This window comes from Bos mutus, chromosome 5, assembly GCF_027580195.1.
Source record: "Bos mutus isolate GX-2022 chromosome 5, NWIPB_WYAK_1.1, whole genome shotgun sequence".
NCBI classification, from domain to species: domain Eukaryota; kingdom Metazoa; phylum Chordata; class Mammalia; order Artiodactyla; family Bovidae; genus Bos; species Bos mutus.
This window is the reverse complement of record NC_091621.1, coordinates 12,536,838-12,563,480: the sequence shown is the minus strand read 5'-3', so window position 1 is coordinate 12,563,480 and position 26,643 is coordinate 12,536,838.

The window sequence follows — 26,643 nt, the reverse complement described above, 5'->3', positions numbered from 1 at the left end:
AGAAATCAGTCAGACACTATTGGATGTCTCCTCTCTTCACTACCTTCCATGAAACAGACCCCTAGACATGTGACAATCTGCTAATGCCAACCTCCTCACACTTATTTTCGCCTTTAGTCCTTATCAAGATGAATGTAGAATATATTGGTTGATTTTAGGTAATAATACTAGCAGCCCTGGAGTTTCATTCCTTCATTCCATTACTCTTTTCTCTTTCATATGTTTAATGAGGCATGACGAAATAAACTTTCTAGACAAAAGATGTAAAAATATTCTGGGAGCATGTTTTAACTGGGAAGATATAAGCAACTAACTGGTCATCCAAAATCAGGTTACACAAAGAGGGCTCAATAAATACTGATGACTTAATTGCTTGCTGAATTAAGTTTGAAGTGCTTCTAGTAATCCACAGCACCTCACCAGGCATTTGTCCCCTCTTTCTGATCTCATCTCCTGCCCCCTCATTCAACCAGTCTAGGCTTGTGAATTTGGTCTTATTCCCTGAATATACTAGTTACACTTCTACTGCAGAGCCTTTGAAATTGCTGCGCCCCCCACCCCGCCCCAACCCAGAATACTCTTCCTGAAAATCTACAGGTCTCACTCTCTCATTGCCTCAAGTCTCTGCTCAAAATTCTCATTCTTACAGTGAGATCTATCACGTGACTATTCTCTACAAAATAATAATTACTTGGCTGTACAACTGAAACTAAAACATTATAAATGAACTCTACCTCAATAAAATAATAATAATTCCCCTCCTCTTTCATACTCCCAGCACCTTGCATGCTGTGAGTGCTCAATCGCTTCAGTCATGTCCTACTCTTTGAGACCCTATGGAGTAGCCCACCAGACCCCCCTATCCATGGGATTCTCCAGGCAAGAATACTGGAGTGGGTTGCCATGCCCTCCTCCAGGGGATCTTCCAAACCTGAAGACTGAACCCTTGTTTCCTGTGTTTCCTGCATTTTAGGCAGATTCTTTACCCACCAAGCCATGTGGAAAGCCCTCCCAACACCTTACCTTGATTCATTTTTCTTCATGCACAACACTTTTCATTATCTAATATACTACATATTTACCTGATTTTTTAAAAAATGATTGATTGATTGCCTTTCCTCACAGAACATCAGCTTCAGGAATCCAGGGGATGTATCTATCTGTTTTATTTACTAGTTTATCTTCAGAGTCTAGAATCACATCTGTACATAGTTGATGTTCAAATATTTGTTGGAAGTAATATTCATTGGGTGCTTCCTGGCCTCTATGTGTCAAGATACTGACAATATATATCCTAACAGCAAAGAATCTTTGGATTTCTCATCATTTGAATTAACCATGCTTTAAGCATTGTCTTCTCATAAGACAAAAACCTTTTCTTCTCCAGTTTCCCTTCTTATAAGTAATAGCATGATGTGCATTTTGTCCATCAAATTTAATCCAAATTCTTCCCTAGGAAAAATTCTGAGTTGTGGAATTACTGAGTCACAAGCTAGTGGGTATTTTTAATGGCTCTTTATTTATATTCCCAAATTGCTTTCCAGGCATGTTTTACCAATCCACACTCCAAGAAGAGGAAAACGTAAGAAAAATTTTTGTTTGCCTTTTCTGAGTAGCATCACACTGATTTTTACCATGTTCACTAGATTCCCTTGCTCTCTCGGTTCATTTGATTGATTCCACCTGAGAATATCAGCTAGTGCCATTTTAAATTTATGTTTTGAACTTTGATTCAAGATTGAAAATAAAAGAAATTACTTTAGAGATGGAAAGAAGTCAGAAACTATATTTTCCAATTCCTCTATTAGGTGTGGCAGGCAGTGAAGTTCCAAGACCATCCTGTTAGTTGGAAGAAAGGCTTGGACTGAGGGACTCAGGTCAGCACCTGAAAAAATGTGGAAACAGTGAGTCAGCTCACAGGAATTAGAGTACACCGTGCTACTTCTGAACTATCAGTGTCTCCCTGTTCCTCATTAAAATTAATGTCAAAATGTCCACAGCAGTGTCTTTTGATGTCTTAAGAGATTGGTGGTATTTATGGCAAGTAGGATATAACTTTTAAGTTGAACTACCTGTTCTACTGGCTGTGTTAACTTGTTCTGAAGTCTTTTATCTCACTCTCTTGCACAATCTGGCCCCTTCACATTTTTATTTCTGAATTTCATACAATTACAAAACAACCAAGAAATGAGTAGCATTTGTTGCATTTCTTTGAATATAAGTAAAACAATTAGATAACTGGTCTTTTGTGCTTCTCTGAGCTACCACAAAATTGTCATTTGGACACTTTGGGAATGACTATTCAAACCAGCTCAGACTTTGATAAAACCTATTAGATATCTATCTCACATATAAAAACACATAATCTTCCATTTCTCTCTAAAGAAATGTACACTGACAAAAAAACTTGGAATTTTATTTGCCTTTCCTTTAAAATTCTCAAAATTGGTCCTCTATTTTTTTCTCACATGTATATGCCTTTATAAGATCTCTTGTCAGATAAGGTGTTCTTATCTTACTCATGGATTGAACTGTTACAAAAAATGCCAGAGGTAAAGATCAAACACTGCTTAACATCAGTGAAAAAAAAGAATAATTAACAGAATTCTGTTCACTTCCAGAAAGATCTTGAGAGATGAATCAATTGATGGCTTACATAGGACAATGTGTCCTGATAAAAACCACTAGTGTATGAATATGTGTCTTAACCCAGGTGTCTCCTCTAAATGCAGGAAGTCTGAAATTCCAAACTTTCTATGGATAATCCACTACTATTTACTGATAGGCATTAATATTTCTCAAGAAATTTACCCAGGTGCCCAGGTAAAATAAATAGCGCAAATTGATAGGAAACCTCCAAAGAGAACCAGAATGTCATTCACCATAGCCATGTAGGCTATATGTGTACTGTGGACATATTCAAATTTTTCAGGAGCACAAATTTATCTTCAATTCAAGGGCAGAAAGCTATGAGGCCCCCCTGAAAGAAACCAGACTCTGTGCAAATGAAATTCATGATTTTTAAAATTTCATTTTTACTTTAAATATCTATTTCTTGGTTATGGCCCCATGTGTCCGACTCTTTGCAGCCCCATGGACTGTATAGTCCATGGAATTCTCCAGGCCAGAATACTGGAGTAGGTAGCCTTTCCCTTCTCCAGGGATCTTCCCAACCCAGGGATCAAACCCAGCTCTCCCACACTGCAGGTGGATTCTTGACCAGCTGAGCTTCAAAGGAAGCCCAAGAATACTGGAGTGGCTAGACTATCCCTTCTCCAGGGGATCTTCCCAACCCAGGAATAGAACTGGGATCTCCTGCATTGCAGGTGTATTCTTTACCAACTGAACTCTCAGAGAAGCCCCTCATCTTATTTAGATTGTAGGAAATAATTTCAATAAATATTTCCCTCAGTTTTATCAAAACCAAATCTTTAAAACCAAGCCCCCCACCAATGTCTATCAACAGCTATGCTCTCTCAAGTCTAGAAAATAAACTTTTCTTCAGATATTCAAAGCCTCATTCCCTCTCACACCATTTCCACAATGTCTTCCCCCTCCAAGATGCTCAGAAAGTAAAAAAACAAAACAAAACACAATAATCCACCACCAGCCTGTTCCAGGCCGTGTCATTTACATACATCATTTTGATTAATCTTCTGAGCATCTCACCAGGAAGTTATTGTCCTTATTTTTTTTCCTTTTCAAATTTAGAAACTGAAGGGCTGAGAGATAGTGATTCACCAGCTGCTTTTCACATATTCTCATTACATCCTTAGTGTCCATCCTCAAACTCCAGACATGACTCATACCAGGTGTGCCAGCTGTTGAGATATTGTGTCTCAGCTCTAACCCTGCCCCCTCTATGTCTTATATACGGTGATACTAGGGCTTCCTTGGTGGTTCAGACAGAAAAGAATCCGCCTACAATGCAGGAGAGACCTGGGTTCGATCTCTGGGTTGGGAAGATCCTCTGGAGGAGGGCATGGCAACCCACTCCAGTATTCTTGCCTGAAGAATCCCCATGGGCAGAGAGCTTGGAGGGCTACAGTTCATGGGGTTGCAAAGAGTTGGACATGCCTGAGCAGCTAAGCACAGCACACAGGATCCCTTATTCCTACTTCTCCTTGGAGGTTTGGGATTGGAGGGGGCCAGTCCCACCCTTCCTACGCGTGCGCGCCACAACACACACACACACACACACACTCCCTTTCTCATCTCTTCTAATGAGTGAACCTGTCCAGGAAAGAGGAATTGTGACCCTCAGTCACTCCATACTCCCTGCCATCTCAGCTGCTGTATTCTGTATATTGTTGCTAACATTTTCCAATAATTCTGGCTAACAGTCAGAATACTGCTAGAAAAGGCAGAAGTGGCCTTATAGGGGCAAAATGTTTCTGAATACCGAGCAGTAAGCGTCCTGCTACCCCTGAGGGAAGTCACTGGGTCACTGGGGAGGCTTTCCAGACCTTCCCCCACTTCTTTGTGTAAACAGTACAGTTGAGGAAAGTAAAAGTGCAAGTCTCTCAGTTGTGTCCTACTCTTTGCAACCCCATGGGCTGTATAGCCTGCCAGGCTCCTCTGTCCATGGAATTCTCCAGGCCAGAATACTGGAATGGGTAGCTTTTCAGTTCTCCAGGGGATCTTCCTGACCGAGGAATCGAACCAGGGTCTCCTGCATTGCAGGTAAATTCTTTATCAACTGTGCTACCAGGGAAGCAGGTCCAAATCTTAATTCTACTAGGGCAGGTGACATCAAGAATAAAGGTGAGTGGTGAGACAGATATTTCAGAACGACTCAGCCATCCTTTTGCAACCATGAGAAGCTTTCTGTCTTTGAAGAGTGCATCGTCTGATTATGGCTAGTGAACATGTAGTAGGATTACAGTGGGAGGGCTCAACTCTGCCCCTGGCGAGATGCATGAGCATGTGAAGGTCACTTGTTCTCTTGGCCCAAGTTCCTCATCTGCAATCTGGGATAATTTCCATCCTTACTTCAGGTGGTTTTGAGGCTCAAGTGATATGTAAACAGAAATACTTCAGTGAAATATAGGACTTGGAGATGTAGCATCTAGAGGGTTATCAGGTTGGACATTGACACAAAATGGCAAAAATTTAATTTCACTTGAAATTTAACTTGGTGATGTTAAGTTCATTCACTGGTTCGTGTGCCAAGCCCTGTGTCAGGGGATGAGGTGATGCCAAGAGCAAGGCAGGTGCAATCCACAGTGGGGATTAGTGGCAGTGGTGGAAGACATAGACAGAACCAGTGGTCAGGGTAGAATAAGGGTTATGAAAAGGGATGCCTGGGGTTCAATGGATGTATGGAAGGCTCCCTTCGGCAATAAGAAAACTCGTCTTATTCAGAAGCTCACGACTGAGCTGGCGCCACTTGCCGGGGGTCCAGCCCCAGTGGATCCAGGGAAATTCGAAGGAGAGATGGCGTTGGCGAATACACTGGCTTTAATTAGATATTAATTAGAGATATAAAGAGCAATAGAATGAGGATAGCTCAGCAGGAAAATTCAGTGGAGAAAAGAGGCTGAGTAGCTTGGTTTACGCGGGAAACCAATACAACTTCAAGACAAGAAGTTTGCACCACTTACGTAGGCCGCAGGCGTCCCGTTCTCCCAAAGGAGAGGAGACACTGAGGCCTCCCTGGTCAGATCTTAGAAGCCCAGGCAAAATTAATAAGCTTGGTGGGCTCCGCGCTCCAGATGGAAACTCAGCCAGAGTTTGAGAGAGAGAACGACATGAGGAGACCAGTATTTCGAGGAACTGATCCCATTTTTTATTTTTCCAGGGTCTGTTTTTATACACTGAGATGTTACACAAAAGTCACACGGGGTCAGCAGTCCTGACTTTTATTAAAGTCAGGTGCTTCATACAGATGTATACAGAGGTCTTAGGGGTGTTACATCATCTTCTGGCCAGGGGGCCTGCTGACAATTTATGACCCTCTCCTTGTGACAGCGGTAAGTCAACACTTATTTCTCCAGGGGTGATTATTCTTAAAACAGACGCCACCCAAATAAAGTTACATTCCTATAGGGTGAGGATGTAGTGGGTTTTAATTAAGGAAGGAATTTAACGTGATTACTATCATGTTAATTTATTAATTAATAACGTGATTGATTGATTAATCAATTAATTGATTAATTACGTGATTAATATCAAAGGTTAATACTTATTTCTTCTATTGATTCATTAATGTGTGTAAGGGCAGGGGATGTGGAGACTTGGCAGCAAACATTGGCTCAACAAATGATTGGCTCAACAATACAATTTCTAATCAGCCCACTATACTTATACTAATAGTTTTCTAACTTCTCTAAGGAACCTGTTTTTAGAAGGTTTAAAGCATCTCATGCCTCTCACGGTTGGGAGGCTGTGAGCAATCACATGTGGCCGGACAAGCCTGTCAGGCAGGCTAGAGAACCTTCAGAGGAGTTTGTAAGTTTGGAACACTCCTGTCACGCCCAGGAATTATTATTAACTGGAGCTCTAAGTTAACTCTTTCTCCGAAAGAGGTGGTGGGGGACAGCCCCCAGTAAAGTCAGAGGTGTAGGTGAGAGCACAAAGTAGTAAAGTAGGCAGGCTCTGGTTATGGAGGTAGATGCTCGAGGATTTCCAGGGGGACTCCTGAGGCTCGATCCCACCTTTGCGTATGTCAAGCCTCCTTCCTCATGACCTTTGCCATGGGTGGAGGTCCTCACGCCGGCTCCCGGCAGTCTTAGAGACTTGACATTTAATCCTGGTATCAGAGGTGGAAGCCACAACTTTCTGAAAACCCTAAAAAGCTCTCCCACTCTCTGCTTTCCACACCATCCATTGATACTATGTATAAAATAGATACCTAATGAGAACCTACTGTATAGCTCATGGACCTCTTCTCAGTGCTCTATGGTGACCTAAATGCAAAGGAAATCCAAAAGAGGGGATATGTGCATACGTATACCGGATTCACTTTGCTGTATGGTAGAAACTAATACAACATTGTAAAGCAACTGTACGCCAATAAAAATTTTTTTTTAAATGTCCACCCATTCCTTCTACTGTCACACAGGTATAAAAGGAATTCTTAGTCTAAGGATGATAACTGTTTATACAAAGCATTTTCCATTCTGCTCCTCTTTGGCTAGCTAAGCAGGGCTCAGTATCTACTGACCCATGTTTGGGACATGCACCTCCATTCTCCAGGAGGGTATAAAATGGGAACCATATCTCCATTTCTTTGACAGGATAAAAATATGTTTTCCTGCCAAAGCAGGAACAAACCAAGGGCTTCCGTCTAAGCTGTTTTTAAAGTCAATCTCTCCAGCTACTTTCTTCAATAAATCTCTTTCATGTACAAAAGTTTTCAGAGAATTGTCATTGTGTGTGACCTTGGACAAGTTACTTAACCTCTCTATGGAGGAATAATTAAAACCATAGGGTGCTTCTTATAGGATTGTTGTAAGTTATGAACTAAAATAGTGCCTGAAGGATTTCCTTGGTGGTCCAGAGGTTAAGACTCCAAGCTTCCATTGCAGGGGGCTCAGATTCAGTCTGTGGCTGGGGAACTAAAGATCCCACATGCTGTGGAAGCACAGCCAGAAGAAAAAAAATTGAATTTGAAAGTAGCACCGGGAATATTTGTTGTTGTTCAGTTGCCAAGTCATGTCTGACTCTGCGACCCCATAGACTGCAGCGCACCAGGCCTCTGACAAGCATAAGCCAATATTATTATGATTATAATCACCATCTCTTTTTTCCTAACGCCTACTTACTTTCAGTTCACTAGTTCACTACAATTTGCTTATAATCCATGGCTCATATCCATAAACAGCTCTTGTTAAAGTCACCAATAACCTCCATGTAGCTGAATCTAAGGGGCTATTTTAGTTCTTGTTTTACTGACTTCTTCATAGCGATCTAACCTGTTGATCTGAACCTTTAAAACATTTATATATATCCTCCTCTGTTGACATCTATGACACAACAATTTCTTGTTTTTCTTTTAATCTCTCTGGCTATGGGTCCATTTCTTTTGTTGGTTTTTTAATACTTAATATGAAGTTACTCAAAATTTGGGCCTGGGTCTTTTCCTCCTTTCCTCTTCTCTCCCTGGGTAAGCCTCTTTAGGTCTGTGACTTCATACCCTTGTTGTCTGTCTCTTTTCTGAGCTCCAAATCCATATAAATAACTACCTTCTAGTTATCTCCTAACCTATCTGTCTAGACATCTTCACTAGGATGTTTCAAAGGTATATCATTTACAACATGTTTAAAACAAATTAGATATCTTGGGCCTCCCTAAACCTGGGCCTCCTCTACAGGTGAACTTTATCCATTTCTTATCCAATTCTTTCTGTGAATTATATCCATTGCGTAAGTAGAAATCCAGGCATAATTCTTGGTATAGTTCTTACCCCACTTTCTTTTTTTAAATTGAAATATAGTTGATTTGCAATGTTGTGTTAGTTTTTGGTAGACAGGAAAGTGATTCAGTGACATATATATATATATAAACTGAATATACATATACACATGTCTGTATATTTCAGTATATTGTCTTTTACCTATTCTTTTCCATTACAGCTTATTACAGACATTGGATATCTTGTAATATTCCTGTGCTATATAGTTGTAGTTGAGTCTATAAGTCGTGTCCAAACCTTGGCAACCCCATGGACTGCAGCATGCCAGGCTCCTCTATTCTTTACTATTTCCAGAGTTTGCTAAAACTCATGTCCATCGAGTCAGTGATGTTTCTAACTGTCTCATCTTCTGCACCCCCTTTTTCCTCCTGCCCTCAAACTTTCCCAGCATCAGGATCTTTTCCAATGAGCCGACTCTTCACATCAGGGGCCAAAGGATTAGAGGTTCAGCTTCAGCACCAGTCCTCCAAAATATATTCAGGGGTGATTTCCTTTAGGATTGACTGGTTTGATCTCCTGCCAGACAAAGGGACTCTCAAGTCTTCTTCAGCACCACAGTTTGAAAGTTTCAATTCTTCAGCACTTAAGCCTTCTTTATGGTCCAACTCTCACATCCATATTAGAAAAAGAATAAGTTTGACTTACAGTGTGTGTATCTGCTAATCCAAAATTCCTAATTTATCCCTCCCCACAACCCATTTCTAATTTCAAGTTAAATCTTTTATGTACGTATTCAACCAATCCAGTTTTCTCTGACTCCACTGCCATGATTTAAGATCAAACAGCAGAAGGACCCACAAAAGCCTGCAGTTTATCATTTCTAATCTGTTCTGAACCCTCTTGGGGTCTCCAGTCTCATGGCACAGCCAGACATAGCTCTTCAAATTCAAAAGTGACACATCAACTTTATCTCCTTCTTAAAATTGTTTTAGTGTTTTCCAAAGCCGTTAGAAAAAAGACCAAAGTCATCACCATGCCTTCCAAGAAACTCCAGGATCTGGTCCCTGTCTACCTCCTTGTCCCCATTGCTCTATGCAATCCATTCTCTTTCGTGACCGTCAGTCCTTTAAACACATTTGTCATTCCCACCTCTTTACACTCAAGTCCTCCTCTGTCTGGAAGCCTCTCCAGTTAACCGATCTACCTTCTTTCTGGAAGGGATGTCTACTCAACCTTTACACTTTCCTCCTGCCATGTGTCACCTCTCAGCTTCACAGGCTAGATCTGGTTCATCTGTACCTATCTCCATAGCAGTGAGGGTCTTTCTTTAGGAATTTTGATTCAGTTTGTAATTAACTATTCATTGTGTACTTAATTAGTATTTCTATTCCTAAATATAACTTCAGTTAGTTCAGTTCAGTTGCTCAGTTGTGTCCACCTCTTTGCAACCTCATGAACTGCAGCACTCCAGGCCTCCCTGTCCATCACCAACTCCCGGAGTTTACCCAAACTCATGTCCATTGAGTCAGTGATGCCATCCAACCATCTCATGCTCTGTCGTCCCCTTCTCCTCCTGCCTTCAATCTTTCCCAATATCAGGGTCTTTTCAAATGAGTCAGCTCTTCACATCAGGTGGCCAAAATATTGGAGTTTCAGCTTCAACATCAGTCCTTCCAATGAACACCCAGGACTAATCTCCTTTAGGATGGACTGGTTGGATCTCCTTGCAGTCCAAGGGACTCTCAAGAGTCTTCTCCAACACCACAGTTCAAAAGCATCAATTTTTCTGTGCTCAGCTTTCTTTATAGTCCAAGTCTCACATCCATACATGACTACTGGAAAAACCATAGCCATGACAAGATAAGAGAAAACCAAATAAGACGGTAGGCACCGAAAGAGGGCATCACAGGGCAGACAGACTGAAATCACAATCACAGACAATAGGCCAATCTGATCACATGGACCACAGCTTGTCTAACTTAATGAAACTAAGACATGTTGTGTGGGGCCACCCGAGACAGACAGGTCATGGTGGAGAGGTCTGACAGAATGTGGTCCACTGGAGAAGGGAATGGCAAACCACTTCAGTATTCTTGCCTTGAGAACCCCATGAACAGTATGAAAAGGCAAAAAGATAGGACACTGAAAGATGAACTCCCCAGGTCAGTAGGTGCCCAATATGCTACTGGAGATCAGTGGAGAAATAACTCCAGAAAGAATGAAGGGATGGAGCTAAAGCAAAAACAACACCCAGTTGTGGATGTGACTGGTGATAGAAGCAAGGTCCGATGCTATAAAGAACAATATTGCATAGGAACCTGGAATGTTAGGTCCATGAATCAAGGCAAATTGGAAGTGGTCAAACAGGAGATGGCAAGAGTGAATGTTGACATTCTAGGAATCAGTGAACTAAGATGGACTGGAATGAGAGAATTTAACTCAGATGACCATGATATCTACTACCGTGGGCAAGAATCCCTTAGAAGAAATGGAGTAGCCATCATAGTCTCTGAACAAAAGAGTCCGAAATGCAGCCCTTGGATGCAGTCTCAAAAATGACAGAATGATCTCTGTTTGTTTCCAAGGCAAACCATTCATTATCATGGTAATCCAAGTTTATGCCCTGACCAGTAATGCTGAAAAAGCTGAAGTTGAACGGTTGTATGAAGACCTACAAGACCTTTTAGAAATATAACTTAGGCTCTGTGAAAGAAAGAACTTTTTCTGGTCTTGCTCCTGTTTTCCTCAAGCACTTACCCAGAGGGTCTATTTTATAAGTAGGAACTCAACATTTGTTGAATAATTGAATGAGTGACTTCTCCTTCCTGGGTTATCAGAGTATTTCATGTTTCCTTTCAAAACTCCCATATCCCTTCCAAAGCTTGGTTGTATCACATTGTAAGAAAGATTTGAAAATTATAATTAAATTTGGGGCTAAAACATAGTGAGGGTTTCTTTCTAATAGATGAGGTTTCCCTATAAAAGTGAGGTTCATTAGAGCACAAGTTTAACAAATATGTGTAAACAGCCTCCAATCAAGTACACAAGATTCAAATAGGAGAGAAGCCACAATTAATTTGAAACCTAAATTGTATTTTTGCATCAACAAAGTTATAGAAAAACAAGCCATTAAGTAATTGCTATTGTGACATAGATTCATGCTACAGTTGAAGTACTTTGCACAGCTGTAATCTCAAACTACCTTGAGGCTTGTCACATTTTTAAATTTTCTGATTGATTAAATGGATTATTTGACATTTTGGCAGATCATAGAAACTACGGAATAACAAAGACTTCTTTCATTCCTCATTATTTGCTCTTTCTGAGCTTAATGCAAATTCTTTAGAAACAAAAGTGTGATATTTCCTTTTCTATAATTTTATTTCAGTGTTGTAGTTTTACTGATAATAGTAGCAGTTCTTACACAAAAAATTTGCATAATTAACTTAGCATTCTTTCTAATTAAAATGTAATGCAGGAAAAGATATGAACTTCATATCACATTCAGACTTTTATCTTCTTGTCATTTGTACAGAGAGTTGTGTACTTTTATATTCTTGTCATTGGAACAGAGGATTAAAAAAAAAAAACTCTCACTGATGATGGAAAATTCAGTTTTGGCAGCCAATTCATCCTTTGAAAGACTAGGTATTTCCAGGTGGCCAGTTAGGGATGGTTTGGACAGTTTTACATTGACTAGACTGGCCAGAGAAGGGCTTTTTGATTCCAAGCTTATTTTCTCTAATCTGTTCAGTTGATACTGATTATATAAATATTACATAGTTGTCACTCATCCACTGGGACACCAACAGACCTCAGTTTACAACTTTCATCCAACTGCTAACTCAGGTAAAGTTTTCTTAGGTAGACTCTCTAATCAGTTTCTTATGCTCCCTCGAGGAGAGAGGGTATGTGTTTGGGGCTGACTGCCTTTCTAGGCAACCCCAATATATAAATACATATATACTGAGTTTCTATTAAGTGACAGGAGCTGGACTAGACATTAGAAATAGACACTGAAAAGACACCAAGTTCTCTTTAGCACAGGATCCTCAGACTTAATTGGGAAAATAATCATGATGTAGTAGAATAACTGCTATTCTGGACAATTTAACTATTCCCTACCCAACTTGGCAAGCAGGGAAGGCTTGTCAAGGAACTGACATCTAGCTGAGATTTGAAGAAGTAGGAGGAAATTCAGGGAAGAGGGGAAGGTGGAGGGGGGAAATGCAGAACTTGGAATGAAGGAGAAGCCTCTGTTAAGCTTGGAAACATCACCCGCCACGACAAGATTCAAGATATGTAAGCAAATCCAACTCAGTATGTCGCCAAACACAGGCTTGAAGAGGGGCAGCTTAAAAAGAGGCGATTCAAGCAGAAACCTGAAGGTCAATAAGGAGCTGGATTTTATCTCTGTATGTGATGGAGAACCACTCAAGATTTTGAGACAGGAACACTGCACTTAGCTTTGCTCCTCAGGAAGATCTCTGCAGGGATGAAAGGAAAAGATAAGACGGAGAAAGGCGACCCATTTGGAGGCCAACGCAGTCATCCAGTACTATACAAATCAAACTACTGTGATAGCAGTGAGGCTGGACATCTCAGCAGACAAACCAGAAAGCTATTTAGGAGGGACATTAGGTAGGAATTTGCAACCACTAAATGCAAGCAGGGAAGGAGGGGTGAAGCTGAGCAATGGTATGGCTTCCTCGAGCTCCTGTGTGGAAGGCATCACAGTCCATGATGTTACACAGGCGTCCTATTGACAGTGCTAATTACAAATAGGTAGAGATACACTCCTGGATCCTGGAAGATTTAAGCAAAGAGGATCCAAAGCATTCCTTAACCCATCACTTTCTGGGCAAGAGATTTGAGGTTATGGCCTTTTCCCTTCAACAGAGTCTTCAATTAGGTGGCTTCTTGTGTTCTCAGGTCACCCTCCCTCCTGGATTTCTCTTTCTTAGCACAAATCGGATTGTACCGTAGTTGTCCATTTCCTTACCTGTTTTCCTCAGCAGAATACATTTCAGCAGAGAACTATGTCTTATGACTCAGACATTCGTGAACTCAATGAAAGTCTCAACACCCATGGTGTCTACTAGGCATCAGGCACTTATTACGCACAGGACCTTACACAATGCCTGTAAGCTCAGCGGTAAAGTATCTGCCTGCAATGCAGGGGACTCAGGTTCAATCCCTGGGTCAGTAAGATCCCCTGGAGAAGGGAATGGCAACCACTCCAGTGTTCTTGCCTGGAGAATTCCATGGACCAAGGAGCCTAGAGGGCTATATTCTATGGGGTCGCAAAGAGTCGAACACGGCTTAGTAACTAAACAACAACGTGTCGATCCGAAACTCTCCTGTGTTGTTCTATCACTCCTACCCTTCTGACCAGGCTGCATGATGGGAATACCCAGGACAGAGAACAATAATATCTGCTGTTTTTTCAGGATTATAGTGATGAATGGTTGGTGCTTTGTAATCATTCTATCAATGTTCAAATCCTGACTCTGTCACTCATCAGTGGGATGTCCCAGCTGCTTTCTTTTATTTCCTGAGCACCCATTTTCTCATTAGTAAAATGGGGCTAATAATAGCATCCACATCACAGGATCACAGTGAGGAATAAATGAGGTATTAAGTGTCTAATTCAGTAATTGACACATAGAATTCATTCAATTTATCTGCAATGATTTCATTTATGGAAATCCTTTTTAACTTTCCAGCAGTTATTTAATAACACTTATTAAAGATTTATGGTGCATAAAACCTAAAGCATAGAGGATGCAAAGATGCATACCTTAAGTTTAGTGAAGGAGATAAACAAACAGGTAGACCATGTATTGTACTTATTGTACTAAAGAGAGAACATCTAATAAGTGCCACAAGTATGAGCTGTTGTTACAGGTCTGTGGTTCTTAATGTGGCTTTTATGGAATACTGATAACAGAGCCTATGCCCAGATATTTTGATTCACTTGGCATGAGCAGCTGGTATTATTTTTAAGTGCAACCTGGATGGTCCTATGTATAGCAGGTTTCAGATCATATATGTAAAAAATCCAAAGGGGGAGAAATTATTTAAGGATGAGATTCCTGAGGAAGTCTTCATATAGAAATGGAGGAATATGATAATTTCTAAACTTAATTAATCATGCATTTTATTATAAAAATTAAAATGGTAAAAGACCATTTAAAAAATACATAAACCCTTCCCCAAATCTCATCATTCTTTTATTTCTATATTGGTTTTTTTCCTTTTTTTTTTTTTTTTCAGTCTCTGGGCATACATATTTGTCATGCTAAATCAAAACTATTCAATAGAAACATATTGTGAGCCACAAACTCAAGCCAGACATTAAATTTTAAATTTCTCAACATCTATACTATAAAAATGTAAAGGTACAGATGAAAGTAAATTTTAAAATGTATTTCATTTAACCTATTATATAAAAATAGTGTCAATACAAAGTTAATGATATAAACTCATATCTAAATACATTCTTTTGCATGTGAGTTGTTCAAAATCCAGTGTACATTTTACACTTAACACAATCTTAATTCAGACTAGCCTAATTTCAAGTACTTAAAAGCCACATATGGATGGTGGCTATCATGTGTGTGCTTAGTCACTCAGTTGTGTCTAACTCTTTGCAACCCCATGGACTGTAGTCCACCAAGCTCCTTTGTCCATGGGGATCTCCAGGCAAGAATACTATGTGGGTTGCCCTGCCCTCCTCCAGGGGATCTTCCCAACCCAGGAATCGAATCCAGGACTCCTGCATTGCAGGTGGATTCTTTTCTGTCAGAGCCACCAGGGAAGCCCAAGAATACTGAAGTAGGTAGCCTATCCCTTTTCCAGGGATCATCCCTACTCCAGAATTGAACCAGGGTATTCTGCATTGCAGGCGGATTCTTTACCCGTTGAGCTACCATATTGGACACCATAGTTTTAGAAGACATGAGCTATACAAGACATTTAAGGGATTCCGAAATAGTGAATAGATTTTAACCATTATTATTATTGTGTTTGCTCTTGTTGTTGATATAGAGATCTGATTAAGACAAATCCCATAGAGTCAGACCACTGTGTGGATTACTTAAATACTGAGTTAAGGGATTTGAATTTTATTTAATGGCCATGAGAAAGCACTGGAGATTTTGAGTAAAAATGCTAACTTAACTGGACTATGTTAGATGAATTGGAAGAAAGGGCAGTTGGAGGTGAGAAGACCAATTAGAAGTCCAAGGGAGAGATAATTATGGCATGGATTCCAGCCAAGGCAGGAAATGAGAGGAAAGGAACAAATGGGAAAACATTCACAAAGACATGGTGATTGATTTCATTTGGGAACATGGGTAGAGAAACAATAGAGGCAAAGATGACTCCGTGGCAGATGGGAAGGTCGGGGGAGGAGTGTGTCTAAGGGGTACAGAGTGATTCTATTCAGGTTTATACATGTGGAAGTTGAGATCTAAACAAGATGAGGACCTGATTCAAATATATAGCAGGTAATGATTGGTATATGGACTTGGATTTTATCTAGAGCGATGGTTAAACCAAAGACGTTAAACCAAAGAAGAGTATAGAGAACATAACAAAGGAGATCCACAGGGGAATATGAAAACTGTCTTTAAATACCTAAAGAACTGATATTTGGGGAAATTAACAGTTTGCCAGTGCAGCTCACCAAAGCAAAAATGGGATTAGTCAGAAAAGTCATAGTGAAGCAGAGTTTAGCTTCGTATGTAAATAAATTACCTAACATTTAGATAATTGTCCATTTATAAAACAAGTGGGCCTCAAAATTCCTTGAACCTTTTCAGAGCAAACATTTGGAAATAAAAGCACATGTAAATACAAATCAGATGTCTTTGTTGCTCTCGAGCTAGAATTTGCATCATTTCTGTAAGAGCTTATCAATCTTAAACACATAACCAGAATAGATAGTTAACCTCTATTAAACTCCTTTATTCATTGGTGGCTGGGCTTTTGCCATCCCCATTCACAGCTTAAACACTGGCAGACAGGTTTGATTAGCCTACCTGGAGCCATCCGTCCTCTGCTTGTTCTCGGATCCTTTCTAACAAAATTCTCTCATCATATGGCTCTTCTGTTCTCCAGCCAGGGACTCATCCTCTTTTGACTTTCTTTTCTCTAGTCTACCAGGGCATGAATGTGTTGTCTTCTAGGAAGATTTTATTACTTCCTTTCCTCCTCCTCCCTCTCCTTGAATTGAATCAGAATGAATAAAAAGAACATTCATCAATTGTGGGGTTAAGCTGTGGTATGAGTTTGGTGTGATGTGAAAAGAAATAAAACGTGAACCTGCTTGAGTCTGCATGGTCTCTGTCTCCCTTCCCTCTCCCTCCCTCCCTCTTTCTTTCCTTCCTCTTCCTTTCCTTCCTCCTCCTTTCTTCTTGGATCTTTTTCTTACTTTGGTCTGATACTAGAAATAGCGGTGGTTAGAAATAAGCCCAATATCCCACTGAGGATAAGAATTCTTTCTCTTCAATCCTCATCTTTTTAGAAAACAATCAAGATTCTGGGAGGATTTGGAACACTCCAGATGACACTTTTGTGTGTGTGTGTGTGTGTTTTAGGTTTAGGTATAAATCCTGAAAGTAAAAGTTTTGGGGATCCACAGGGCCCAGGTTGTTAACAAAAACCAACTCCATTAGAGAGAGTACAGTGTAGTCGGCAAGAGCATAGACTCTGGTGTCAGGCTGCCAGGTTCTGTCCTGCTCTTCCATTCACTAGTTGTATGTCCTGGGTCAGATTGCTAACCTATGGGTTTCTCCCATTCCTAACCTGTGAAACAGGGATGCGATATTTCTACAGTTGTGTGGCAGGCACTGAGAATAAGGCAGTAACAAAACAGATAACATTCCTGTTGGGATAGACTTTCCATTCTAGCAAAGAAGACAAAACACACAAAAAATAAATATATGATTTTTTTGCATAGTGATCAGAGCAAAGAAGAAAAGCCATACAAGGTAAAGAGATAGAGAGTGTTGGAAGATGTACTAGTGTAGGGAGCAATCAGGTAAAGCCTTTGTGAGGAATGATGTTTCAGCCAAGACCTTGTATATACCCGGGAGACAAATGTCCAAACTGAGGGAACATCAGGTGTAAGGTCCCAAAGAGAGAAACTTCCCCAAGTGTTTAAGGAGCGGCAAGGAGACCAGCAGAAACTGGAGTAAAGTGAGGAAGGAGGTGGTGCCAGGAGATGAAGCCAGGAAGTAGACAGAGCACAGATCATTCTGGCCATAGGCCATGGTACAGACGTCAGATGGTCTTCTAAGTGAAACAAATTCCCTGGAGAGGAGTTAGAGGTGACTGAGAAGTATTTTGCTGGTGCAATTAGAGTTCTGCATAAAGTTGTCATTTACTGAGGGAGAATCAGAATGGGGAGATCAAGAGTTTATAATCAGACACATTAAATTTGAGGTGCCTATTAAATTTTTATTTGGAAAAGTGAAATAGAAAGTTTAATATATATCTTCGTAGTTCAAATGCTGCTGTGAGTCCATAGGAAATGAGAATTAAACATTGACCATTCAGTTTGATAAAAAAAAAAAGAGGTCACTAGTGACCTGGACAGGAATATTTCAATGTTTTAATATTTCAATATTTCAATGTTAGGACGAAAGCCTGACAGCAGGGAGTTAGAGAGAGAATAGAAAGAGTCTGCTTCTGGCTATGATGATTGAGCTTGTATCAAACCAATCTCCTTCTGAAATGACTAGAAAAGCTGGATTATAAAAGTCTGTTTGAAGATATTTGCAATATACTAAGACCAACAGTATGTGAAAAGCCAAGATACAGAGAGAAGGGAAGTGCATGGATGGAAGTTCAATATTTGATTCTCGTTCTCCACCCCCTCCCATTTAGGGCGTTTGCCTGTTCATAAGTTGTACTGAATAGAGGCTAGGAAACAAGAAGAACGTGACAGCCAAGGAATTAAGAAGCTGACCTGACCCATGGACAGTCAAATGGAACTACAGAGGAAAAAATAGAGGAGAGGGAGTTGGTAAATAACTCAGGATTTCATTTGGAGACCCTCGAGGGCTTCATCCTAAGAACAAGAGCAACCAGAGATAGACCACATTTCCCAAAGAGTAAAGCTCAGCTCTACTCACTTCAATCACAGCCTGGAGTAACAGTTTTCCAGAAGCAATAATAAATCCTCTGGAGCAAAGTTGTCCAAGACAACCTTCCATGATGATGCAAATGTTCTATATCTATGCTTCTAATGGGTTTCCCCAGTGGCTCAACAGTAAAGAATCTGCATGCAATGAAGGAATCACAGGAGATGGGGGTTTGATCCCTGGGTGACGAAGATCCCCTGGAGGAGGGCATGGAAACCCACTGCAGTGTTCTTGCCTGGAGAAGCCCATGGACAGAGGAGCCTGGTGGATTATAGTCCATCAGGTTGCAAAGAGTCAGACACGACTGAAGCAACTTAGCATGCACGCTTCTAATGAGGTAGCCACTAGCCACATGTGGTTATACTGAGCACCTGAAATGAGACTAGTATGACTAAAGAAAAATGTAATTTTACTAATTTTAATTCAAATGAATTTAAGTTTAGAAGGCCACATGTGCTATTGGACAGTGTAGCTCTGGAGGAAGATAATGTATTTAGTGACTCAAATTATCTCTATAATTTTTTCACACACCATGTCTACTTTCAATCAAAAAATTGCCAGGCATGTCAGAATATAAGAGTAAATGAACAAAAGACAAGATAAAGAAATTATTAGCTTAAAATATATTGTAAAAACTTAATGAAAAGATGGGGAATTTCAGCATAACACTGGTACTAGACAAATAGAAATAAAAGGAAATTCTAGAATAAAAAATATGAAAACTCAGTAGATAAGTTTGATTATAGAATGGAAACAACTTATGACAAGATTAAGGAACGGGAAGATAGGGTAACTTGAAAATGTCTGGATAGAAGTACAGAGAAAGAAGAATGGAAAATACAGAAAAACATCAATATGTCATATGAAACACAGTGAAAAGATCTGACATACATGTAATTGAAGTACTAGAAGAAAAGAGAAAGAATGGGGTATAAACAGTCATTCAAGGCATAAAAGTTTCTAAAACTGATGAGAGACTTCAGACTATAATCAGGGGGTTGGGTTTTAATTGTATAAATTTCAGAGTCATGGGTTCAAATTAATCTTACAATTCCCTTTCACACATCTTATATCAGTTCTTAGCCTAAATGAATCAAAGCACTGTATCTCTTACCAATAGAAGCTGACACAAAACTATGCCCAGTGCTAGATTAGTTACCAGGTTACCCCTATAAATCTAAGTAGTTGAGTTTATTAGAATAACCTGGGAAAGATTGAGAGCAGAAAGAGAAGGGGATGACACAGGATGAGATGGTTGGATGGCATCACCAACTCGATGGACATGGGTTTGGGTGGACTCAGGGAGTTGGTGATGGACAGGGAGGCCCGGCATGCTGTGGTTCATGGGGTCACAAAGAGTCGGACATGACTGAGTGACTGAAATGAACTGAAGAATAACCACAGTTAAAACAATTAGACACAACAGAACAATGCATTGAAGAAAATAAATGAAAGTAATGATTTTGTGTTGAACACCTGACTACTTTCCCTACCACAATGGAAACTGCCAACATAAAAGAGATGTGCCAATTTTAAACTCTCATTCACCTCCATTTTGGGTTTGTTTTTTTTGGGTTTGGTTTGTTTTTGTGTGTTTGTTTTTTAATATGTTTTAATGTGGACTATTTTTAACATATTAATTAAACTTGTTACAGTATTGCTTCTGTTTTATGTTTTGGTTCTTTGGTCCCACGGCACGCAGGATCCTAGCTCCCTGACCGGGGACCAAACCCGTCTCCCCTGCATTGGAAGTCGGAGTCGTCTTAAGCACTGGAACACCAGGGAAGCCCCTCCATTTTGTTTTAAGAAAATAGACTGGATGATATACTTTAGAGTAATCTGACTCCTACTTCTCTTTTTCATATTAATCAGAAGTACCTCATTTACTTTAACTTCTATTTTAGGAAAAGATTGCAGAGAATGAAAGTACCAACAATGAATCAGACACTTAGAATGGAAAGCTAACTTTGAAGTAAAGTAACGGAAGGAGAAAAGACCTAAAGGCTATTTAGTTTGGGATGTCTTGGAGGTTTGAAAGAAGGATGGGATAAGGCAGGGTTTGGACAAAAGGTCCATAGGGAATCTTCTGGTTTCCTTCTTCAACCACCACTGTGCTGAATGCTCGATTATAGTTTTGTTTGAAGAAATGTTTCCACTGATTCCATGAAGATAAAAAAAAAAAGAACTTTACAAATTAAATGGCAGCCACTGGTCTAGCCTAACCCACTCAGTGAAGAAACTGCCTCAGAGAAGAGAACAGCAAAAGTTTAGGTTACAATTTTGTGGAGCTTCATATCAAACTTTTTTTTTTTTTTTCTTTTTGCTGCAAAACAACCTCCCAAGCTTCATCTGGCAGGAGTGCTCATGTGTGAAACCTTACATTAGTCAGGTTGAGAAAATTACCTGGATAATTTTACTAGCAAATAAATCAGTCATTTGAAATGATTTAGCATGGGACTAATGACACTTTATATCATTTTAAGTACAGTTAAACTTATTAATTACAGACACTCTAGAGACTTAGAAAAATGGCTACAATAATGGCATGTCGTTAATTCTAAGGAAACACAGCTTCCTAGGCAACACCTGCTAGGTACATGTAACTGCCAGGTTAATATGGACTTTTACAAATTAATAGTTTCCTTGCTCTTAAGCAACAGTGAACTCCTGAAATCTCTACCCAGCTATGCCAATGTCCACAGTGATTTACTTCAATTTTTGTGTTGATATGCTTACATTTCATAACTTTCCAAGGTTGGAAAAATTCAGGATGAGTATTGAATAAGTAGAGACTGACTTCTCAGAACTGCAGAACCTAAACATGAATATTTTAAGAGGAGTAATATGTGTTTAGTGCAAAAGTATAGAAGAGAAGATAAAAGATGACACCCTTCACATAACTGTTTCATTTCCAACTACAAAAGTTGAATAAACAGTAATGCACATTTTTTTATCATTTCATATGTGTCCAATGGGCTAAGAAACATATTTATGTTCATTTTCTTCAGCCTTGATCAAACGATCCTTCTGCTTTAAACATGAAAGCTTTCAGATCTTCCAGTCCTTAAATTTCAGGCAGGATTTTGCCTTTATTGGCTGCAAGTATTATTGAATTGTAAGAAGTTAACTGCAGCCATGTGACATGTCCATGTTTTTTCATATTGGGGGGTGTGATAATAACAGTTAACACTGAATACCAACTGCATGCCCAGTCATGGCTTTGCACACATTTATCTCAATACCATCCATCCAACAACATGATAAATATTGTGTTTATACATATCTTATAGATTCAGAAATATACATTCAGAAAAAAAAGAAGTTACTCAATGCCACAGACTTCACAGAATCTAAGCTGAGCCTGTTACCCTGCTTCTTACTCCAAAATGCCTGCCCAAATGACTATGTTAGTTAACTCTGCTTATAATACTATAACTAGAAGAAAATCCTATCTCATACAATTAATATTGCTTTGTATTTATAAAATTCTTCATATCTCTTTGTCTACTTGATATATTAATACAAAATTCTGTATGTGAGATAGGAAATTGAAAACCTAATACATAAAAGACTGTGATATACATTGTCCTATACATTATTTTTGCTCCAGAGCCCAAACTCTTCCCACTACACCACACCTCCCATCCAGTAAAATACTGAATAAGAATAATAAAATAATTTAAGTGTGTATGTGAAATGCCACATGCCAAGAGGCATTTATCCTATCTGCCATTATCTGTATTTGAAAATTTCCACATTCTTTAACAGCTTCATGTCTACAGTAATGTTAAAGGCCCCACAATTGTCTCAGTTTTCAATTTGGATTTATCTTTCTATTATGTGCTGTCCCAAATATCTGCACACATTATTCAGGAGCCATGTGGATAATTCTCCTATACATTTCTTCGTGTTCCTAATATCACTAATCTAGTGCAAGATCTCTTCATTTCACACCTGAATTACTACAGCTTCCCAATCTTCTTTTTTTTTTAATCCTTCATTTATAGAGCAGATGTTGATTTACAGCAAATTTGGGAGGAAAGTGCAGAGATTTCCCATTTATCCCCTGTCCCAACACAGGCATAGCTTCCTCTATGATAAACCTCATTCCCCAGATGGTGCATTTTTTCTTTCTTTCTTTTTTTTTTTTTTTTAACCAAGGATAAGCCTACATTGACATGTCATAATCACTTGAAGTCCATAGTATACTTTCAGTTCAGTTGAGTTTAGTCGCTCAGTCATGTCCGACTCTTTGCGACCATATGAATAGTAGCATGCCAGGCCTCCCTGCATCACCAGTTCCCGGAGTTCACCCAAACTCATGTGCATCCAGTCAGTGATGCCATCCAGCCATCTCATACTCTGTCATCCCCTTCTCCTCCTGCCCCCAATCCCTCCCAGAATCAGGGTTTTTTCCAATGAGTCAACTCTTCACATGAGGTGTCATTGGAGTTTCAGCCTCAGCATGAGTCCTTCCAATGAACACCCAGGACTGGTCTCCTTAGGATGGACTGGTTGGATCTCCTTGCAGTCCAAAGGACTCTCAAGAGTCTTCTCCAGCACTACAGTTCAAAAACATCAATTCTCAGCGCTCAGCTTTCTTCACAGTCCAACTTTCACATCCATACATGACTACTGGAAAAACCATAGCCTTGACTAGACAGACCTTTGTTGGCAAAGTAATATCTCTGCTTTTTAATATACTATCTAGGTTGGTCATAACTTTTCTTCCAAGGAGTAAGCATCTTTTAATTTCATGGCTGCAGTCACCATCTGCAGTGATTTTGGAGCCCCCCAAAAAACAAAGTCTGACACTGTTTCCACTGTTTCCCCATCTATTTGCCATGAAGTGATGGGAATAGATGCTATGATCTTAGTTTTCTGAATGTTGAGGTTTAAGCCAACTTTTTCACTCTCCTCTTTCACTTTCATCAAGAGGCTCTTTAGTTCCTCTTCACTTTCTGCCACAAGGGTGGTGTCATCTGCATATCTGAGGGTATTGATATTTCTCCTGGCACTCTTGATTCCAGCTTGTGCTTCTTCCAGCCCAGCATTTCTTATGATGTACTCTGCATATAAGTTAAATAAGCAGGGTGACAATATACAACCTTGACATACTCCTTTTCCTATTTGGAACCAGTCTGTTGTTCCATGTCCAGTTCTAACTATTGCTTCCTGACTTGCATATAGGTTTCTCAAGAGGCAGGTCAGGTGGTCTGGTATTCCTATCTCTTTCAGAATTTTCCACAGTTTATTGTGATCCACACAGTCAAAGCCTTAATAGATGTTTTTCTGGAACTCTCTTGCTTTTTTGATGACCTAGCGGGTGTTGGCAATTTGATCTCTGGTTCCTCTGCCTTTTCTAAAACCAGCTTGAACATCTGGAAGTTCACGGTTCACATATTGCTGAAGCCTGGCTTGGAGAATTTTGAGTATTACTTTACTAGTGTGTGAGATGAGTGGTTTGCTATTAACGGTGTACATTCTGTAGGCTTGGTTGAATGTATAATGACATACAGCCATCATTATAACATCATAGAGTATTTTCATTGCCCTAAAATTCTCTGTGCTCTGCTTTTTTCTACGCTCTCCCCAATCTCCATTCCTAGCACCACTGATGTTTCTACTGTGCTCATAGTTTTGATTTTTCCAAAATCTCAGATTGCGTTTTCAAGTTAGCTTCTTTCACTTAACAATATCCATGTAAGTTTTCTCCATGTCTTTTTATGGCTTGATAGCTCATTCCTTTTTAATACTGAATAATATTTCATTGGCTGAATATGCAACAGCCTATATATCCCATTTGCTTGGTTGCTTCCAAATTTTGGCAATTATAAATAAAACTGCTATTAACATCCATGTACAGATTTTTGTGTGGTCATAAGCTTTCACGTTTGGGCAAATATGAAGTAATGTGATTGCTGGACTATATAGAGTATTCTTAATTTTTTAAGAAACCACCAAATTGTCTCCCAAAGTGGCTGCACCATTTGGCATTTGTACCAGCAATAAATGAAAATGCCTGTTCATCTATATACTCATCAGTATTTTGTATCGTCAGTGTTCCAGATTCTGGCCTTTCTAATAGGTGTGTAGCAGTGTCTCACTGTTTGTTTGTTTTAAATTTTGGCCATACACCCTGTAGCATGTGTGATCTTAGTTCCCCAACCAGGATCAATCTTGCATCCCCTGCATTTGAAATGAAGCTTAACCACTGGACTGCTAGAAAAGTCCCATCTCACTGTTATTTTAATTTACATTTGCCTGATGACATATGATGTAGAGCATCTTGTATGTGTTTGTTTGCTATCTCTATATCTTCTTTGGTGAAGTGTCTGTTAAAATCTTTGATTCATTTTTTAATCAAGTTGTTTTCTTGTTGAGTTTTAAGAGTTCTTTGTACATTTGGGGTAACACTTATTTATCAAATGTATCTTTTGCAATATTTTCTCTTGGTGTGTGGCGTGTTTCTCATTCTCTCAACATTGTCTATCACAGAGCAGATTTCTTAAACTTTAATTAAGTCAGATTTGTCAATTCTTTCTTTCATGGATCATGTCTTTGATGTTGCATCTAAAAAGGCATCACTTAACCCAAGTGGAAAATTCTGAAAGAGATGGGAATACCAGACCACCTGACCTGCCTCTTGAGAAACCTATATGCAGGTCAGGAAGCAACAGTTAGAACTGGACATGGAACAACAGACTGGTTCCAAATAGGAAAAGGAGTATGTCAAGGTTGTATATTGTCACCCTGCTTATTTAACTTATATGCAGTGTACATCCTGAGAAACGCTGGGCTGGAAGAAGCACAAGCTGTAATCAAGATTGCTGGGAGAAATATCAATACCCTCAGATATGCAGATGACACCACCCTTGTGGCAGAAAGTGAAGAAGAACTAAAGAGCCTCTTGATGAAAGTGAAAGACGAGAGTGAAAAAGTTGGCTTAAAGCTCAACATTCAGAAAACTAAGATCATGGCATCTATTCCCATCACTTCATGGCAAATAGATGGGGAAACAGTGGAAACAGATGGGGAATAGTGGAAATAGATGGGGAAACAGACTTTATTTTTGGGGGCTCCAAAATCACTGCAGATGGTGATTGCAGCCATGAAATTAAAAGATGCTTACTCCTTGGAAGAAAAGTTATGACCAACCTAGATAGCATATTAAAAAGCAGAGATATTACTTTGCCAACAAAGGTCTGTCTAGTCAAGGCTATGGTTTTCCAGTGGTCATGTATGAATGTGGGAGTTGGACTGTGAAGAAAGCTGAGCACTGAAGAATTGATGCTTTTGAACTGTAGTGTTGGAGAAGACTCTTGAGAGTCCCTTAGACTTCAAGGAGATCCAGCTGTCCATTCTAAAGGAAATCAGTCCTGGGTGTTCATTGGAAGGACTGATGCTGAGGTTGAAACTCCAATACTTTGGCCACCTCATGCAAAGAGTTGACTCATTGGAAAAGACTCTGATGCCGGGAGGGATTGGGGTCAGGAGGAGAAGGGGACAACAGAGGATGAGATGGCTGGATGGCATCACTGACTCGATGGACGTGAGTCTGAGTGAACTCTGGGAGTTGGTGAGGGACAGGGAGGCCTGGCGTGCTGTGATTCATGGGGTCGCAAAGAGTCGGACATGACTGAGCGACTGAACTGAACTGAAACCCAAGGTAATGTAGGTTTTCTTCCATAGTGAATTAATCTTGGCCAAGGGTGTAAGGTCTGTGTCTTGATTCTTTTTTTTTTTGTCATATGAATATGTTGTTTTAGCACATTTGTTGAAGAAACTGTTTTTGCTCCATTTTATTGCTTTTCTTCTTTGTCAAAGATCAGTTGACTAAATTTATTTGGGGGTACTCTATTATGTTGTGTTGATTAACTGTTAGCTTATTCTTCTGCCAAAACTACCCTGTCTTGATTACTATCACTTTATAGTAAATCTTAGAGTCAGCTATTGTCAGTCCCCTAACTTTTTTCTTCTCCTTGTGTTGGCTATTTTAAGTCTTCGAATCCATCTTCCTGCCTCCTCCAATTTTACTTATCATCTTGCTTCTCTAAAATGTTTTCCCTTAGCTCTATGCTCTTGAGCAAAGTAAATTATCTCACAAATTCTCTTTCTCCATAATTAAAGTACTTG